A 16,615-nucleotide genomic window follows, 5' to 3' on the forward strand; every position below is an offset into this window, starting at 1 on the left:
ATAGTAGTGCTGGAGTGAGACTAATTTTCAACCTGGGAGATTTCATATATATATATATATATATATATATATATATATATATATATATATATATATATATATATATATATTAGTATAAAGAATTAATAATACAGAGATGTCAAACTTCTGAAAAGTATATTAATTTATGCACTCAATAATAATAAACTTTATTTTATAAAGCGCCTTTTTAAAATCACAAAATGCAAGTTTAAAAAAGTATGTCTTGAGTTAAGCTTTAAAAATGCCAAAGGTCTGAGGTTCCCTAAGTTCGATAGGAAGAGAGTTCCAAAGGGAAGGAGTATAGACAGAAAAAGCCCTGTCACCCATAGATTTTAAATGGGTTTGTGGAACAGTTAATAGATTACACTGTGAGGAGTGCAGTCTGCGATTTGGGGTGTAAGGAATTAATAAAGCAGATAAGTAATGCTTGGTCAATACTTGGTCGGGGCTCCTTTTGTACGAATTACTTCATCGATGCGGGCTGGCATGGAGGCAATCAGCCTGTGGCACTGCTGAGGTGTTATGGAAGCCCAGGTTGCTTTGATTGCTGCTTTCAGCTCATCTGTATTGTTCGTCTGTATTGTTGGATCTGGTGTCTCTCATAGATTCTCTGTGGGGTTCGGGTCAGGCGAGTTGGCTGGCCAGTCAAGCATGGTAATACCATGGTCAGCAAACCAGTTACTAGTAGTTTTGGCACTGAGGGCAGGTGTCAAGTCCTGCTGGAAAAGGAAATCAACATCTCCATAAAACCTGTCAGCAGATGGAAGCATGAAGTGCTCTAAAATTACCTGGTAGACGCTGCATCGACTCTCGACTTAAGGAAACCCAGTGGACCAACACCAGCAGATGACATTGCACCTCAAATCATCACTGACTGTGGAAACTTCACACTGGACTTTAATCAACTTGGATTTGGTGCCTCTCCACTCTTCCTTCAGACTCTGGGACATTGATTTCCAAATGAAATGCAACATTTACTTTCATCTTCCCAATGATTGTGGCTGTGTGTACTAAACCAGACAGAGATTAAAGGCTCAGGAAACCTTTGCAGGTGTTTTGAGTTAATTAGCTGATTAGAGCTCTTCTCAGGTCGACATTTCTGTATTATAAATTCTTTATTCTAATATTTTGAGATACTGGATTTTTTTATTTCTGTGAGCTGTAAGCTGTAATCATCAAGATTAAAATAAAAAAAAGGCTTGAAATATATCACTTTATGTGTAATGAATCTAGGATATATGAAAGTTCCACTTTTTTAATTAAACTACGGACAACAATTAAGTTTTCCCACGATATTCACATTTTTTGAGATGCACCTGTATAGATAATAGAACTACCATAGTACAAACTACATGCCTAAATCATCACGCTCACCTCAAATAAACATTTAAAATGGTGGCTGCTAGTGTTTTTACCTCTGATACCATTTTTTAATGAAATGTTTTAAATAACATTGTGTCATACAACATCACAAACCATGTGTGAGATCATAGGACTGTAGTTTACACAAATTGTTAGCTATATGCCTCCTTTACATGTTTGCAAAATTAACCATTTGGTTCTTGTGAAAAGCAAAAGAAGCAAGACATTTGTTGTAGCAAATGTTGAAATTACACATGAAATGAGCAGTAAAGCAATGATGCGTACTAAGCTTACGTCACGGTACGGCAGCTTGCTAAAGGTACACAAACAGCTCGGATGACCGCCAAAGCAGAAAGTTCAACTCACCACATGAATATTAATGCCTTCTCCGCTTGGACAAGAATGAATTCGTAATTAGCAGTGTGACCTGTACAAAACAACAACAACAACAACAACTATGTAGCTAAGCGTACAGAGTGAAGCTAACATCTAGCGTTGTGTCCCTTTTGCCATCTAAACATTGTATGTAGTGGATGATTTTTTATAGGTCATAGATAACCTGACTCCTGAAACCATTTTCTCACATTATCCTTATTACCATCTAGAGAAGTTGTATCAGAGGCCAGGGGTTTTCTTTGTTTTGTTTTTTTTTAGCCTATAATTACACAGAACGATTTTACAGATGAGAAAACATGAGAAAACATGGCCTGCTCTGCAGGCAAACACAATTTTTACAGTAATTACATGAAAAAGCTCTCTGGGGACTTGCAGTGATTTCTGAGGGACTCATTGAGCGAAAATTACCTTGTGGCTGTTTGCATTGTTCACTACATCAACGTGTGTGTAGGCTTCAGAGTAGTTGTACATTTTTATAATCAACTGTTTCACAAAAATGTAGAGCTGGCTAATAAAACTGGCTATTAGTTGCTATGGGTTAGTTAGTATATTCTCATACTGCCATTATATACTGTTGCTAGCAAAAGATGCTAGATTAGCTTGTGAAGTTCTACCAGAACAAACGTGATGAAAATATACAGTTTAGTCATTGTTTCTAATGTGCCAAATTCATAAATTCATATTCTGGGCTATTGTTAGTGTCATGTTTTAAATGTTATGAAGGTTAGGACGGATGCAAGTGCAGATAAGAGCTTTTAATAAAGAGAGGCAGGCAGACAAAGCCAAATCATGAAACAATAGCATAGTCAAGAAACATGCAATTGGTCAGGTGATCTGTAAACAGGCATGAACTAGGCAAGGCAAGAATCAAGAACGAGGAACCAGAAGCAAGATCAATGAACATAAAACAAAACGAGGAAACATTTTGTATCGTGAGAACACTCAATACTTAGTAAGTGTGTTCAAAAAGTCTCTTATATAGCGTGGAGTGAGTGAGTGTGAGATTGGCAACAGATGAGTATGATTAGAATTCCAGAGAGGGTGAGTGTGTGTGTGTGTTCTGGGAATTGCAGTCCATGGTGGCCATGTTTGTAGGGCGCAGTGCAGTATGGGAAATGTAGTCACTGGTTTGCTGTGATATGACAGTTAGCAATTTTAAAGCTTTAAAAAGTGTCTTTTTTAGTTGAAAGAAATAGAACTCCATATTTCTGTACATGCTAATCTCTTTGAATTTCGCTAAGCTTTTGGTTAGAAAGATTATGTTATTGTACCAGAAATGTAACAACGTTTTTCCTGATTCACTTTTGTACCTTCAAACGTTTTTTATTTATTATTTTTTTTATGTTTATATTATTATTAATATTCAGTTGCCGTAATTTCTTCTAGTATATGAAATATGATCATCAGTATTGTCACGATTCCCCCTTGAAGCAGCGTGGTCTAAGCACGAATGCGCGAGCACCTGCTTTTCCGCTGTTGACCGTAGTGACATTGGGACACGTATGTTTTGTTTATGTTTGTCATGTCTCCTCCCTGTTCCGTCATTGGCTGGGAATTCACGTGGGTCTGTATTGCTCCCAGCTGATAGCAGTTTACACGCTAATCAGGTCCGCATATATACCTCGCGCTTCCCAGCACACAACGCGGAAGATTAATAAGTCGTAAATAGTAAGTAAATGTTTAGCGTTAGTTTAGTTCACGTCATAGTCATAGTCATAGTCATAGTCATAAGTTAGTCGCGCTGGATTCTCCGCTTCCAGTCCCTTGTTCTAGTTCGTGTCTTGTTTTGGTTATCGACCTAGATTCCTGCCTAGCCCCGTGTATACCTGTTTGCCAATCGCCTGACCTCTTGCATGTTTACGGATTACGTTTTGGATCACGTTTTGGATTTGTCTGCCTGCCTGTCTCTACAAATAAACAACTGTTATCCTGCACTTGCATCCGCCTTATCTCTGCTCCGTCACGATGTGTGACAGAATCTTCCGCCCCAACATGGATGCAGCAGGAAGACTAGAGAGAAGGCACGCCACAGCAACCAGGAAAATCGTAGGACAATACCGCATCGGGGAACGCTCGGATTACTGGCCGCATTTTTCATCCGTGCAATTTCCCCAAAGGTACGCCATTGAATTGCCGCCAGAGACAGCGGGATTGGGGAGCTGGAGTTTCTCTTCAGCTGCCAGGAGTATTTCTGCAGCTTGGCGGTTCCCAAGCCTACTAAGAGAGAGTGGATCGGGTTCCTGGTGTCCAGGTTTTGCGGCCCGGCCCTTTGACTGGGCGGAGCAGCTGGTGAGTGCTGGGTCGCCAGCCCTCCATGATGTCACTCAGTTTACAGAGCTGTTTATGGAGGAGTTTTCACAGCCTGGACAACTTCACGGTCTTGATTTACTGGGGTGGAGAGTCAATGGACAGCCCCAGGTGGACCCACCATTCAACCTCTATTATGAGGAGATGGACAGGGCAGTAACCAGAGATCCACTTCAGTTTCCGGCCAACATGGGGGCGAAATCCCCGAGATGTATGACCGAGGGCGGTGGGAGAGAGACTCAGCTTCAGTGTTCCACTTGCAGGAAGCTGGGCCTCCAGGAAGCTTTCTTCTGCTCTCAGAAATGCTTCAAGAGCAACTGGCGGGAGCATAAGAAACTCCATTGGAGAGCCCGTGCAGAGACCCAGCCCAGGACCGACAGGGTGACCTCAGAGCTCGAACCTGAGCCCCACGAGGTGGGCTCACCCGCCGAGCTCCAACAAAAGGTCCAAGTCCAAGTCAAGTCTCACGTCCCTGAGATCCAAGTCAAGTCTCACGTCCCTGAGATCCAAGTCAAGTCTCACGTCCCTGAGATCCAAGTCAAGTCTCACATCCCTGAGATCCAAGCCAAGCCTCCAGTTCCTGAGCTCCAGGTCCAGCCTCCAGCCCCTGAGCTCCAGGTCCAGCCTCCAGCCCCTGAGCTCCAGGTCCAGTCTCCAGCCCCTGAGCTCCAAGCCAAGCCTCCAGTCCCTGAGATCCAAGCCAAGCCTCCAGTCCCTGAGATCCAAGCCAAGCCTCAAGTCCCTGAGATCCAAGTCAAGCCTCCAGTCCCTGAGATCCAAGTCAAGCCTCAAGTCCCTGAGATCCAAGTCAAGCCTCAAGTCCCCGAGATCCAAGTCAAGCCTCAAGTCCCTGAGATCCAGGTCCAGCCTCCAGTCCCTGAGCTCCTGGTCCAGCTTCCAATCCTTGAGCTCCAGGTCCAGCCTCCAGTCATTAAGGTCCAGGTCAAGTCTCACGTCCCTGACACCCAAGCCAAGCCTCCAGGCTCTGAGACCCAAGCCAAGCCTCCAGGCTCTGACGCCCAAGCTCTTCTAATATCTCAGCCTAAGGACCAAATGCTGCTCACGCCCAAGTCTACCGACCCGGTTGCCCCAGTTCAACCCACTGACACGCACAGCCAAGTTCTGCTCACGCCCCAGTCCGCTGACATGCCCAGCCAAGCTCTGTTCACGCCCCAGTCTGCTGACACGCACTGCCAAGCTCTGCTCACGCCCCAGTCTGCTGACACACCCAGCCAAGCTCTGCTCACGCCCCCGTCTGCCGACACGCCCAGCCAAGCTCTGTTCACGCCCCAATCTGCCGACACGCCCAGCCAAGCTCTGCTCACGCCCCAGTCTGCTGACACGCACCGCCAAGCTCTGCTCACGCCCCAGTCTGCTGACACGCACCGCCAAGCTCTGCTCACGCCACAGTCTGCTCAGAGCTGACCTCAGAGCCTCAGCCTCCCTGTTCAGCTGTGGACGTCGCCCAGCCTCCCTGTTCAGCTGTGGACGTCGCCCAGCCTCCCTGTTCAGCTGGGGACGTCGCCCAGCCTCCCTGTTCAGCTGTGGACGTCGCCCAGCCTCCCTGTTCAGCTGTGGACGTCGCCCAGCCTCCCTGTTCAGCTGTGGACGTCGCTCAGCCTCCCTGCTCCATGGCAGATAGCGTTCCCCTCTTCTGATTCGAGGAGACCCACGCTCCTCTCCTCTCGTTCTGTCACGATTCCCCCTTGAAGCAGCGTGCTCTAAGCGCGAATGTGCGAGCACCTGCTTTTCCGCTGTTGACCGTAGTGACATTGGGACACGTGTGTTTTGTTTATGTTTGTCATGTCTCCTCCCTGTTCCGTCATTGGCTGGGAATTCACGTGGGTCTGTATTGCTCCCAGCTGATAGCAGTCTACACGCTAATCAGGTCCGCATATATACCGCACGCTTCCCAGCACCCAACGCGGAAGATTAATAAGTCGTAAGTAGTAAGTAAATGTTTAGCGTTAGTTTAGTTCGCGGCATAGTCATAGTCATAGTCATAGTCATAAGTTAGTCCCGCTGGATTCTCCGCTTCCAGTCCCTCGTTCTAGTTCGTGTCTTGTTTTGGTTATCGACCTAGATTCCTGCCTAGCCCCGTGTATACCTGTTTGCCAATCGCCTGACCTCTTGCATGTTTACGGATTACGTTTTGGATCACATTTTGGATTTGTCTGCCTGCCTGTCTCTACAAATAAACAATTGTTATCCTGCACTTGCATCCGCCTTATCTCTGCTCCGTCACGATGTGTGACAAGTATCAGTATTGAGTTTGGAATATGATCAAATAATCAGCGTCCCAAATGTAGAATTAATTAACTCATTATTATACTCTTGTTTATTATTGTAGTTTCTTTCATATACTAGGCTACAATTATATCTTTATAATAGTTAATAGCTATTAAGTATTAAATGTAAAAAGTGTTGTAGTGCCTTGCAGACACTACACTAAATGATAATTATAATCAGTATCGGTTTCAAATTTCAAAATGACAATATACTGTTCGTATATGTCAGATCTAGGAAGAATTATTATAATTGGCTTTGAAATTTTTAAAATATTACTCAATTTAAAATAACGTAAGTTTACAAAATTTATTTTGTTCTATCTCCAAACACTAAAGATGCCAAAAATACCTTTGGTAATAATTCAAATCAAGTTATATTTGTAAAATATGTTTGTTATACTACAGTATACTTACTTCTGATTGGCTCTGAGAGTAGTTCAGCTATAAGGTCAATCACCGTAATACATTATCGTTTCTATAATACAGCATGTATTATCTAATTTCTCATGTACAGCATGTACGCTCCACGTTAAGTGGTTAAAATATGTATATAATTGTTTATATGGTGAAGTTTTCTACAAAGAGACATCTGTGGGAAGGAGTCTCCAGTGTCAGCGTTGGTAATAATTTAGGTTTTCCACCATAGGAAAGTCTTCAAGGCATAGTACTCGCCACATTGTGGTTTATCTGTAACATGATAACCTGTGTTTTGCATTTGTTTTTCAGCTACTATAGCGTAAGTAATAACAGGAACTAATTCCTTTCACGGATGTTCAACAAAATTCTTTAATAAATAGACCGCTGTTGATTTTTTTTTTTTTTATAAAAGCACACCCCAAGCATTTTGTTCCTTACTAAATTGATAAAGTATAAGTTTAAAATACATAAATGGTAACAAAGTGAGAGTATTATCAAGACCAATAATAATAATAATAATTTAAAAAATACATGACTTGTACATTTTTGTATTACCAAAAAAAACCCCAAAACTAAAACAACAACAAAATAACAGACAACATTGTGTAATAATAAAAACTACTTGCTGTGTTAACTATATCTCATTAGTGTGCATGGAGAACCTTGCATAGCTACAGGGCAAAATTAACACCAAAGCTGAATTCAGTCTAATAATAATAATAAAAAAAAAACTCTTACCATTAGAGGCATGCAACACAAGCACTTAGTGCCATTTAACCTGGCATGTCATAACAAAGTAGATAAAAGGCACCTAACATTATTATTAACTTGTCATGAAGGCAAGTTAATTTATCTTTTCAGAGCTACAAAACGAGGGACGCTTTCATATAGATTTTGTTGTTTTCATGCACTGAATACTGAGCATTATGACTTACTTTAGTGATTTGATTCCTTCAATTTAATTCTTCCAAACTTCCCATTTAAGTGAGTTCAGTGATTAAGTGATTGTTTTGTGTGTGTGTGTGTGTGTGTGTGTGTGTGTGTGTGTGTGTGTGTGTGTGTGTGTGTGTGTGTGTGTGTGTGCGTCAGCCGGATGCACAATGCATAAATATTCGACTTTTTGTAAATTCAGATGACTGACAACTTTGCTACCAATCTCTGAGGTTCTTTCCAAAATTGTGAGCTTGACCTGAAAACCTACAGTCATCCACCTAGGGATCGGGACCAACATATGTCAATTTGGTATAATATATACACCGATCAGCCATAAGATTAAAACCACTGACCAGCCGAGGCATGTGATGCTCTGGGCAATGTTCTGCTAGGAAACCTTGGCTCCTGGCATTCATGTGGATGTAACTTTGACACGTACCACCTACCTAAACATTGTTGGAGACCAAGTACACTCCTTCATGGCAACGATATTCCCTACTGGCAGTGATCTCTTTCAGCAGGGTAATACACCCTGCCACACTGCAAAAAATTGCTCAGGAATGGTTTGAGGAACATGACAAAGAATTCAAGTTGTTGACTCGGCCTCCAAATTCCCCAGATCCCAATCCATCTCACAACTTACAGGACTTAAAGGATCTGCTGCAAATATACCACAGCATACCTTCAGAGGTCTTGTGGAGTCCATGCCTCAACGGGTCAGAGCTATTTTGGCAGCCCAAGGGGGACCTACACAATATTAGGCAGGTGGTTATAATGTTATGGCTGATCGGTGTAGATATATGTAACTTGTATAAAGTTTCTGCAATGATACTGTAACATAATTTATAGTATTCATACTTTGTACCATTGACTAGGGCTGTAGGACTCACATTTGGTCTCGAGATGTTTTATTGGCATTTATATTTGGGCGCTGTGGCTCAGGTGGTAGAGTGGGTTGTCCACTAATCGTAGGGTTGGCGGTTATATTCCCGACCCACATGATTCCACATGCTGAAGTGTCCTTGTGCAAGACACTGAAACCCAAGTTGCTCCCGATGGCAAGCTAGCGCCTTGCATGGCAGCTCTGCTACCATTGGTGTGTGAATGGGTGAATGAGAACCAGTGTAAAGCACTTTGATAAGGTTAAGAAAGTGCTATATAAGTGCAGACCATTTACCATTATATTTGGACTTGTCTCAGTCATCAGCACTGGTCTTACTAAATATGATCTTGCTCTCGTTTGTATTTTCTTTTCCCATGCACAAAGTTTGATGAGAATTCCTTCTAGAAAGCAGTCTAATAATTAGTGCAATGCAGAAATGAAACCAAGTAGTTGAAGTAAAATAAAAAATTGGCCTTCTGTCTCGATTTCGAGCTCTGATAAATGTCTGTGTTGATTTTCACATGTTCTCCTTCATGTGGGTTTCCTCCAGGGTCTCTGGTTTCCTCCAATCTTTCAAAGACATGCTTGTAGATGGATTGGCTATGCTAAATCCTCCTAGGTGTGAATGAGTGTGTGAATGATAGACTATGATAGACTGGGACACCATAAAACACCCAGTGCTCCTGAGATAAACTGCTTACTGAAGATGAATGAATGAATAAAAGGACTTTTTTTTTGTATCGTCACTTCACTCGAAAACATAAGTTTTACAGCTCACACTACCTGAACTGTCACATAACCCATATCCTCTTCACAGTCTCTTGATTACTAATCACGCACACCTGTTCCTAATCAAACAAATCCCTTTAAATAACTGTTCCCCTGCAAAGTCTTACTGTTTCTTTCTGTCAGTGGGGAGTCCGAGAGTTTTCTACTGAGTGATATTCCGGTTTTGATTTAGTTTTGTATATTTTATGAGTTTTTAAAATATATATATATATTTATATGTATTTTGCACAAATATATATCATATTTATATTATTATAGTAGTTCTATCTTGTTTTCAAGTGATATGCTAATCAGCAGCTCTCAGTTATTGAAATCAAAAGTTAGATTAGTAAGGTTATTAAAGTTACAGACATGCCCTACAGACATTTAAGTGCTTTATTCACAATATGGCCTTTATAATATTATAACAGAATGGCTTGAACTTAAATAACTTGATTATTCAAACTGTTCTGGGTTTTATTTAATGCAGAGTGGGCTAGAAATTACATTTTTGAAACTCTCTTTTGTTCACCATGTCTGAGTTTTGTTCTCCTTTCATTTCACTCCAAAGGCCAGGTGTGTGCACAGATGAAAAGAATAAATCATGACCAGAGTTACTGTTAGCACCAAAAGAAAGTTTATTATGTTCCTATAACAGGATGTTACGAAGTGTTTTATCCTGCTATACAACAGCGATTTGTAAAGGGATTTTTATTTATTAAAGAACAACATACTTTTTATCCATTTATAGCTACACTCAGTGCTGTAGAAAGAAAGTTAGTCAAACTGTACTGTGGTGAAAAACGTCCCACGACTTTTACAACATGCCGATACTGGAGAATCCTTCCATAAATCTCCTTACAAGAAAATTCACTACATCAACAATGATATGTTTGTTTGTTTGTTTGTTATCAAATAACACTTATTTTTAAGGCTTGGATTATGTGGTGTGTTCCACCATACTTTGTGGATTCGTTGTTGCTATAGAAACGCTGAGAAAGGAGCGCTGAGAAACTTGCGATTTGAAATACAGCCAACACTGTGCTTCCAGGGATGTCGATTTGAAATATTAGTCTTTACTGGCCAATCAGATTCGAGAATTCAATTTTCAGAAAAAGGCTGGGAGTAATCAGAAATGGGAGAAGGTAGAAGTACATATTTGTTCCGTTTGCACACAATGACACAGTGCATCTATCCATCTCAATCCATTAAGATGAGAAATGAAAGAGTGTACTGTCGCAGTAATGCATTTATTGACAAAGGGGTGCTTTAGAAACAATTCCAGGCTTTATTGCGTCTCCAAAAATGTTCTCAATACAAAAAAACAACGTTTGGTCATGCAGAAGAACGGCATACGGACCTTTCTTTTGTCGGTTGGCCATAGGAGAACATTATGGGTCAGTTCTGTCCTTTTTGAGTATTCACCATGCTACCCACTTCAGTTGTTCATTTTTTTTTACACAGTACCTACAGTAACGCTTGATATTGATGTCTCAGAAATGTTATGGCTAGCTGCTCCTTTAAAATATTCAAAAGTGTGCACCTACATCATTTTTGCTCAGAGAAAATGTAAACTTAAAGGTTGTTTTGATAAAATACCGGAGTGGAAGAATGATCCTCATAACCAGTCTGCTCCACAAACGATCGTAGAAATTTCCAGAGAATAAATAATTGATAAATGCTGGACTATTGCTACAGTCTTGCAACATTTTAATGTCGTCTTTATTTCAAGCAAACTGTAAATTATTAGATATGCTGCCTTGTGGTGTTTATCTTAATATTGTTATTATTATTATTATTGTTATTATTATTATTATTATTATTAGTCACTGCTATTGCATCAGAAATGATGCCTACAAGCTTTCCTGCTACTGTGATTTGTGCTTACACACACACACACACACACACTTGTGTTACTCTGTTGCCCTGAAGCAAACCCGCTCTCTCGCATCTTGTCAGGTGAAATCTACATGAGTGATCCCTCTGCTGATTTTCAGGAGCTGCGTTAGCGCACTGAGAGCCAGTGGAAGAGAAAGGAGAGGCGAATAAGAGGATAACACGAGGAACAGACCGTGAAAAAAGACGAGTGGGAACAAGTGAAATGTGCAAGAGAGAGCGGGCGAGGAAGTGCAGAGGTATAGGCGTTTCAATTACTGTGTACACACACCACCCCGGCCTATAACAGGCTTCAGCCTTAGGGGACTGATTTACCTCCTCTCTCTCCCCTTCCCCCCGCCTCCTCCTCCTCCTCCTCCTCCTCTTCTCTGCTCCCTCTTCTTCTAATTTTTCCCTCACTCTCTGTTGCTTCCTGAATACCATCTCACTTCTCTGTCTCACCTCTGTGTCTCCTTCTCTTTCTGTCTTTCGCCTTCTTTTCCATTTACTCTGTATCTATCTCTCTGTATTTTTCCTATTTTCCCTCTGTCCTTCTTTCCCCTTTCACTTTCTCCTCGTCTTCATTTCTTTCTCGCATCTTTAAAGCTGCAAATCTTAGTTCACCTTAACGCACAAGCAGGTAAACTTCTAAAGCCAAAAACTCTCTGCTGTGTACGTGATGCGTCTAAAAGCTCCCAGGAAGGACAGTCTGAAGAATCCTTTTAGGATGATAGATGATATTTAAGACTGCACCTCGGTGTTTTTCTCTCCCTCTTCTTTCTGCATCGCAGTACATTTTTCATTTTTTTGGTTTTTAGTTTCTTCCCTTTGGCTATGTTCTTGTTCTCTTCTCTCACTTGCCTTAAAAAAGAGGCACAATGAAGTGTACTTCAATTTGTCCCTTAAAGCTTCTATGTGGAACCCTAGGAGGCAGGTTTTTCCTTTTCATGAAATATTCCAAGTAAATCCATTTCAACCCCACAAGAATGGTTAAACGAGCCAATTTCCCCTGACTGTAACTGCTGTACCTTTTTCTCTTCCTGAATAAAATGCAGCATCTTACAGTGACACCATACCAACTGTGAAACATGGTGGTGGTCGCGTTGGATGCATGCCATTATTCATGGAATGTTGGATTTTTCCTTGTCACTATTTATTTCCATTTGTCTCTTTTGCTCCCAGTACACTAAAATAAAATGAAACAAAATTCCATCTAGCACCATAAAAGTGTTTATTTTAAACCTTAGGATGCAGTTTGTTTTTTCTCCCTGTCTGAAAATGTTTCAAGTAAAAAAAAACCCTTTAAACCTCACCTAGAACTGTTAACCAGCCAAAAGATTGTTGTCTTTATCTTCTTTCTCACTATTCTTTTTATATAGTTTACTCTTCCTACTCTTCCTGAATAAAGCATCTCACATTAAGACCATACCAACTGTGAAACATGTTGGTGGTAGCGTGATGTATTAGGATTCATGGCATGGCAGTATTCATGCTACTTTGGATTTTTCATTTTCTCTTCTATATCACTATGTATTTCTACTTGCCTTTCTATTTGTTTCTTTATACTGTTCTAAAACAAAACAAAACACAAATTCCACCAAGCACCATAAAGTATTCATTTTGTAACAGGAACCCTATAAGGCGGTTTGTTTTTCCTCCCTTTCTGAAAATGATCCAAGAAAAAAAAAAAAACATATAAACCTCACCTAGAACTGTCAATCAGCCAAACCATCTTTGTGTTTATCTTCTTTCTCACTATTCTTGCTATCTTTCTCTCTTACTTCTCTTCCTAAATAAAATGCAATAAGATCTTACAGTAAGACTATACCAACTGTGAAGCATGGTGGTGGTAGCATGATGGTTTAGAGATGCTTTGCTGCATTGGGGCCTGGACATTATTGAAGGAAGAATGAATTGTGCACTGTATCAGGAACTTTCTTGAGAAAGTCCACTAAACTAAAGTACATGAGCTAAAAATGCTGATGCATAAATGGGTTACACAAGAAGACAATTAGCCTGAACTTCTTTTTTTTTTTATCTCGCTGTATTTCACTTTTTCTCTTATCCCTGGCTATGTTCTTGTTCTCTCTTTATTTAAATTTCTCTTCCTCCCCCCACCCCTCCATGATCCATATTATATCACTATTTTGATTAGTCTGTTTTGTTCAAATACAAAACCCCGAAACAAATTTTTTATACTCATTTCATGCATCATTATCATGAAATTGAATTCAAAGTTGAGTTTATTTTTAAAACCTTGCATGCAGATCCTAATTATGGAATGCGAGTTCAATTTATAGACTTTATATACAGTGCTGTGAAGAAGTATTTGCCCCTTACCAGTTTTCCACTATTTTTGCTTATTTTTCATACCATATGGTTTCAGTGCCTGAGACAAAATGTTAACTTTGAATACAAATTACATTTATAATTACTTTTTTTCTTACTTTATTTAAGGCACAAATTTATACAACAGTATCACCAATATCACCCAGTAGTTTCCCCCTCAAATTAACCAACTTTAATTGAGAATTAGATTCAGCTGGGTGAACCCAGCCAGACCTAACTGCAGCTAAAACTCATTCAAATGAAACCTTTCTCTCAGTGTGAAGCAAGTGCTGTAAAGTTTTTACAAGCTTATTATGGCAAAATCAAATGAAACTTCAAAAGAAGTGATGGGGGAAAAAAAGCACAGTCATTTTTAAGGTGTTTGGACTCCACTGAACCAGAAGCCATTATTACTAAGTGATGAATACCTGGAAAAGTTGTGAATTTTCCCAGAAGTGAACAGTTTCTTGAAAAGAACTCCCCCAGAAAGTGAGAAAATGCCCAAGAACTACATTTTTTAAAATGTAGACCTTTCCAGCTTAGTGCTCATGACTGCACAATAAGAAAGAGACCTATAAAATGTGGAATTCTTTGGAAAGATGGGGGAGTCACAAGTCAGAAACCACTGGATGATCCGCAAAGCTTTTTGGGGTAATGTTTGCTGGCCAGATGAAAGAAAAATTTTACTTACAGTTCCTGCTATGTCTGGCATAAAGAAAATAAACCATCTTCCAGTCAGAACATGCCAGCTGTGAAGCATGGTGGTGGTCGTATGGCGATATGGGGATGCTTTACTGCATTGGGACCTTGATTACTTGCAACAAGACAATAATCCTGAACAAAAAAAAAACAAGTCCATATCTGAATGGCCGAAAAGAAACAAAATCAGAAAAAAGTTCAGGAATTAGTCAAAATGCTGACTTGAACCCATGAGAGACCTGAAACAAGCAATTTGTGCTTGGAAGCCTGCCAAATGTGTCTGAATGAAAGTCATTGTGAAAAAACAAACAAATAAATAAATAAATCTCTCCACCGCAGTCACAGTTATATCACATTATAGGAAGTGTTTGGTTGCAGATACTGTTGCAGTTGTTAGTGTTGGATAACATTGTGTCTTAAATACACGGGGCGGCTGTGGATCGGGTGGTAGAGCGGGTTGTCCACTAATCGTAGGGTTGGCGGTTCGATTCCTGACCCACATGACTCCATATACCGAAGTGTCCTTGGGCAAGACACTGAACCCCAAGTTGCTCCTGATGGCAAGTTAGCACCTTGCATGGCAGCTCTGCTACCATTGGTGTGTGAGTGTGTGTGTGTGTGTGAATGGGTGAATGAGACACAGTGTAAAGAGCTTTGGATAGCTTTGTGATTCTTGATGACGGCTTGACCTTTACAGACCATATCTCAGCAACTGCAAGGTCCTGTAGGTTCATCAAGAAAATCCAACCCTACATCACCAAACAGGCTACACAGATACTAGTCCAGGCTCTTGTTATCTCTAAACTGGACTACTGCAACTCACTGCTTTCAGGCCTCCCAGCCAGCTCCATCAAACCCCTTGAGATGATTCAGAATGCTGCAGCGCGCCTCGTCTTCAACCAGTCCAAGAGAACCGATGTCACACCCCTCTTCATCTCCCTCCACTGGCTTCCTGTAGCTGCCCGCATCAAGTTCAAGGCCTTGATGCTCACCTACAAGACCTTGTCAGGAACAACACCCCCCTACCTCAACTCTCTCCTGAAGGCCTACGTTCCCTCTCGCAATCTGCGATCGATTAGCGACCGAAGTTTAGCAGTTCCATCTCAGCATGGCGCTAGGTCCCTTTCCAAAACCTTCACACTAACTGTTCCTCAGTGGTGGAATGCACTTCCAATCTCAATCCGGACCGCAGAATCTCTCACCATCTTCAAAAAACAGCTAAAGACCCACCTCTTCCGTGAACACCTAACCAACTCATAATTTAAAAAAAAAAAAAAATGCACTTACACCTCTACTCTGCACTTTGCTTCTTCTGGAATTCAATTAATAGATCTCGTATGGTAGCACTTCTTGTATTGATCTCTGCTTGATATTTCGATTTGCTTGTATCTTTCTCATTTGTAAGTCGCTTTGGATAAAAGCATCTGCTAAGTGAATAAATGTAAATGTAAATGGATAAAAGTGCTATATAAGTGTGTCATTTACCATTTAAATAAATCCAACAAAAGCTTCCCTATGTGTAATATGTTTTGTCTTAAGAAATGAAATAATGCGACGTAACTCACAAGTTATAATATAGCTTTACAAAATACAAATCCTAACAGTGCAATATTTATTCCATCTCCTTTTCTCTCACATTTTCTCTCTTTGTCCTTGTCACTTTTCTGCCTCACACCTATTTGTGTCTTGCTCTCTCTTTACCTCTCTGTCCCCCACCCCCACCCCCATCCCAACCCCACATCTCTTCCCCCCTCTTCCCACCATCTCTCTCTATCGCTCCATATTGCTCTCTCACTCCCTTTCATTATCTTATTCTCTTCTCCTGCCTCTCCTCATCTTTCTCTCTGTACCTCTTAATAGATGTGCCGCTTCAGACGGCGGAATTTAATTTCCAGCTAAAAAGGCAAACAGTGATTCTGAACTGAGTGACTTCATTACCCGAAGCGTGCTCAGGTCTCGCCGTGTTAATGGGGTGCAACGTCACGGCCAACTCGTGCAATTTTCATAATTTTAATGATATATGACACTATAATGTACCAATGTACATTCAATCAAAGAAAAGGATATGAGTTAAGCATTTACAGATTTATTCATTGTATAAACAGCTTAGTTTACTTTTTTAAAACCCTTTCCTACACAATGTTAATCTAAGTAAATAGGGCCACAGGGTCAAAGGTCATAAAGCTAATCTGTGTTTTATAATAGAAAACAAAAACGTGATTGTGATCAGAGGATCATTTAAAAAAACACACAACACTACCCTCTATTTTATTTTTATCCCGTTATTTTTTACCCCTTACGTTTTGAGCCAAATCGACTCATCAGCCAATTATCCAGA

Source organism: Ictalurus punctatus, chromosome 7 (genome assembly GCF_001660625.3).
Source record: "Ictalurus punctatus breed USDA103 chromosome 7, Coco_2.0, whole genome shotgun sequence".
Taxonomy (NCBI): Eukaryota; Metazoa; Chordata; class Actinopteri; order Siluriformes; family Ictaluridae; genus Ictalurus; species Ictalurus punctatus.